The sequence below is a fragment of the Solenopsis invicta genome, chromosome 16 (genome assembly GCF_016802725.1).
Source record: "Solenopsis invicta isolate M01_SB chromosome 16, UNIL_Sinv_3.0, whole genome shotgun sequence".
Taxonomy (NCBI): Eukaryota; Metazoa; Arthropoda; class Insecta; order Hymenoptera; family Formicidae; genus Solenopsis; species Solenopsis invicta.
Window position 1 is genome coordinate 3,857,880 of NC_052679.1, and position 4,691 is coordinate 3,862,570.

A 4,691-nucleotide genomic window follows, 5' to 3' on the forward strand; every position below is an offset into this window, starting at 1 on the left:
ATAATCGACGCATCGTGGCCGTAATAGACCGCGGATCCACGGCGCCGCGCTGCGACGGACACGTGTGCGCGCCCACGTGTAATCTGGACCGGAGATATTTCCCCCTTCGTGTGATATTCCCACATTCAAGGTAAAGTTTTTTCCCCGCCGCGACACACGAGATTCTCGCGCGAGAGCGGAGGGACCGGCAATGAAAAATTCGTGACCCATATACTCCGGGATTAGTAATTTTATGATCTGTCCTCATCCGTCGCGCCTCTCCCGTCGCCGGGTCGTCCACCAAATAAATTTGTCGACTGCGACATTGGGATTTCCATTGGTCTAAACGATTTAACTGCGACGGATACGTCACACGGGGAATCTTCCCTTTCAGAAACGAAGCTCGTTAAGAAAAAGATGTACGCGCGTCTGATGTGTCGGAAATAGCGAGTGTCGGGCCCAACCGGGAAAAATGATTTCGAAACTTTAATTAGCTTGCACCAGCAGCGGTTTGTAATTTATTAATAGCAAAACGGTGCAAAAATAACCTTTGAGAAGTGCTAGGAAAAAAAAAAATATATATATATATAATGCAGTCGCATAAATTTGTTTTTTTAACATCTAGTTTGCGTCTAAGCTAATAAACGGCATCGCGGAGATGGGTTTTGACATGTAATAATGATGGATGTGACGCAAGAGAAGTTATATTGGCGGCGCATGAAGGAATGAAATATATACGTTCGAATCGAAAACCGTAGACGTCTGTCGAAGAAAATGTTGAAAAATCTACTGGAAGCTAGAGAGATAAACGGCAGTCCGGTGCGACGGGAATATTACGTAAAAGAGCTCGTAAAGAGAATACGGGATCGACTGAAATTTGTTAAGTGCGGCTAAACCACTCCAAGGTGGCAAAAAAAGAAATTACAGTAGATCCAAGTCGAGACGATGAACTGGCAGGATATTAGAAAGTATCTATGTTTGATTCTGTTTAAGTGTGATGATACGAAATATTTTTAATATGGATTGCGATTTTGTATATTTATTTTGGTCTTTTATTTGCATTATTGCAGCTAATTACGTTGCATTTTTGCAGTGAAAAGTTCATAAAGGTATAAATAAAATTCTTCTGTGCGATGGACATTTTTGGTACTTCGAATATTTGTTGAGTGAAAAAAAAATCGTACGATTTGTAAATTATGAAACAAAAAGCTGAGCGTAATATCGACATGACCTCATTTATCTTACATCTTTTATTCTCAGGTGAAAATAAGTCACTCGTGTTGTACAAAAGTTACATAAATACTTCTTCGAGGCTAACAAGTAGGATCATCATCGTCCATAGAACTACGAGGTATCCTTGTTACTTTACGAGCTGTAGGGTCCTTTCATAACTAAATCCACTTAACGAACTCTATTATGACACGCTGAAAGCTGGTCATATCATAGATGGAAATTAAATTAATTAGTTATGTATTACTATGTTAAAGCACGTTGGGTTGCGAATATTTCGTTGCACTTTAGCTCTCAGGGCCCAGGGAAACGTACATACAAGTACGCGGTTTTCTTCTTTAACGTAAAAATTATTTAACATGCGAGGAGAAAATTGAATTACGGCGAGCGTTGTTGGAATCAAAGCGATAACAAATTTATCCAATTTGTTCCTAATATCCAAACTGAAGGTTTTCGGTCACCCCGTGTGCCAGCAATTTACATCCGCAGTTCGCTATCGCGGCGATTCGCGTTGTCAGCGATACGTACATGATGCTCGCGAAACCCGCGCCAGTCTCTCTTTTTATTGTCGCGACGAGTGACGTCAATAGCCGCTAATCTTGGAGCTCACTTCCGAAAATTATGACGCTCGCGGCGCGGACGTTTAGGGCGATTATTCGTTTGACGATGACATATGATTATCTTCTTTTCCCTTTTTTTATTCAGCGCGTTACACGAGAGTCTCCGTTAAGAAAATATGATTTATGTTATGGTTATGAAATGAGAAATTAATTTAAATGTGAATGAATTATACATTTATCAACAAGATCTTCAAGCATATTTTGTTTAATTAAAATAGAACCAATCTAAATAAAAATAAATTTATTTTAAGTCGTGTGTACCTGGAGTTTCAGAAAAATTGTAGATCAATTCTTATTTAAGTATTATTTAAAAAATTTTTGCTTACAAAATAGATAAAACATTTTGTTGACAGAATTATCTTTTTCATATAATAAGGAATAAAATATTAAAATGTCAATAATCGTTACAACAAAATTCAACATTAATGTGCTTGCCGGAATTATAGAACCTAACTACGATATTGATCGCGGAAAAAATACGCGCCAGGCGAAGCTCAAATAAGATCGTCTACCACGAGACGTAATAATGCAGATGTAAGAGCACGGCCTACATAAATCAGAGCAAATTTCCGGCTGAAATATCGACTGCTCGCGCACGGTCTTACGAATTCTCTCTCTCTCCAGCGGTGATTCGTTATCGCTGAAACCCAGATATAATCGGCAAGGATTTCTTGGCCGCGTATAAATCGCCGTGGTCTGATAGGAGGCCGCTATCGTTACCCTTGGCCGTCGCCGCCGATCGCAAAACACGGCAATTGTCGACGGCAAACGTCGTGTTTTCTGCCGAATGGAAGAAAGAAAACCGCTCGTTTGCCGACAAACGGCACAGCCGTGAATCGTGCGATTATGGCAGAAACTGGCGGTTTTCTCGCCCACGCGTTTCCCCTTCTTTCCCTCCCCTTCGACTTCCAAAGAAAACCGCACGTTTCTCGTGGTAATGACGCAAGTTGCACGACCCTGTCGTAGTCGTTATCGTTATCGTCGTCGTCGTCGTCGTCGTCGTCGCATATCATTGTTTCTCACACGTTATCGACTCCCGAAGAGACGTCAAAGTTACGCAAGCCCTCGCCGAGCTTGAAGGGCGCGATAAATGCCGTCGAGGAAGTAACTGCAACTTGGTCTTGCCACATTCGACCTGTCTTAGGCTTAATTGCGTAATAACAAAAAATTAATAAAAGTACAGCGATACATAAATATTATATAAATAATATACGTAAATATCACAGTCTTCAAAATCACTTTTTTACTTTCGGGATCTAATATCGTATTTGTAAAAAGCGAAAGTGATTCACGACGTGGGTCATTCTATACGCCCACGAGATTTCATCCAGATTAATGAGTCTGGCTTAACGATATCAGGCATCAAGGCCAGAGAGAGAGAGAGAGAGAGAGAGAGAGAGAGAAACGCAAAAAGAAGGGGAATCGTCGCTCGAAAGCCACAATTCCGGTTAATCGCGTCAAAGGATTAGCACGACAACGAAATTTGTCTTATTGCTGTTATCCAGCTGAATGACTTTTAGCGAAACAACCGCCGAGTTATTAACTTCGCGTCGAATTAGGTCAGCTTGGTGTTTCGAATTATTTGGCAAGGGGAATCAGAATTGATTCGCTCACAAGTCCGTATTTCGAATTTGTATCTGTAGGGTTGGGGATATTCTCATCGCTGAAAGAAAATGAATGAAATTAAAGAGCAACAGAGGACAGGAGTAAAAAGGAAAATCTTAAATCGACGAGGGCTTAACTTTTGACACGACCGCGTTTGGAAACCGCAAAAAGCAATCTTCCGAAAATCCCGGGATAGATACGCGACGACCTAATATATGATATTGCCGACCGTCTCTTTCGCGCAGCAAATACGGTTCGCAAAAAGCTTCGGGCGGTTTGCCGGTTGACGCAACGCCGGTTTTAGAGTCTGTTAATTTAGCGGGGAGCTTTTTGCGCGCATTGATTAAGCGCACCGCGCGCGATAGAAGCGTCTCGATTATAAATAATTTTGTTCCAGCAGCGCGCGTTTTGCTCCTTTTGCCCCGCTTGGAATCTGCACGTATATACGCATACGAGTACATTTGCAAAACCGGTCGACGTAAGAACCGCAATATTACTGGCGCAGTTCTGTGCAATGACAGTAGACGCACGGCTTGCATGCATCTATAGCCACTCGCTCGGTGTTTGGGTTTAGCATTGGACGGGCACGTTGGCACACATATTCAACCTCGTTTTTGCTTTGAAGCCGTTCGTCGCTCAGGGGACTCCCTTTGAGTCAAACGCGGCTTGGCCCACTTCAGTTGATCACCCTCTCGACCGAAATGCCGCTCCCCGCGTGTTTACACCGCGAGAAATGTCCACGAGACACGCCGCAAAAATGTGGCGCGTTCGATACGATGACGGTTAAGTTTACGAGCGTGGAATTTACTATTTCCGCACGCGTCTTTTCCGCCGAGATTGTTGGCGGATGAACGATTGTGAGGTCTTCCAATGAGATGTTAACTTGAATGAATCAACGTACTTCCAAAAAAAAAGATTCTTTCTTGCTGCTTTAAGAGTTTTACGCAACAATTTCGACGCTTGCATAATCTGCATTTTGAATACAAAATTAAAAATTTTTTCTTCACATCTTTTTATTTTGACATCCATAACTGGTTATCAAATGTGTACGATTAAAACAAAAAAATACAAAATTATCATAGAAAATATCGTAGATCGTATATATTAATAGAAGCTGACGATTGAATTTATCAGCACCTATTAATAATGTCAATCTATTGTATTAATAATGTAATAGTGTCAAATATCCTTCTATTTTACTTTTCTTCGTTAGATTAGATGCGTACGATGCATTATGCAGGATGAAATAAATGTCAC

General features: G+C 41.3%; 1 protein-coding gene across 1 annotated transcript in view; it reads left to right on the top strand.

Annotated features, from left to right (window-relative positions):
- LOC105203022 overlaps nt 1-4,691 on the top strand; it is a 163,926-nt gene that overhangs the window by 63,295 nt on the left and 95,940 nt on the right. The window lies entirely within an intron of this gene.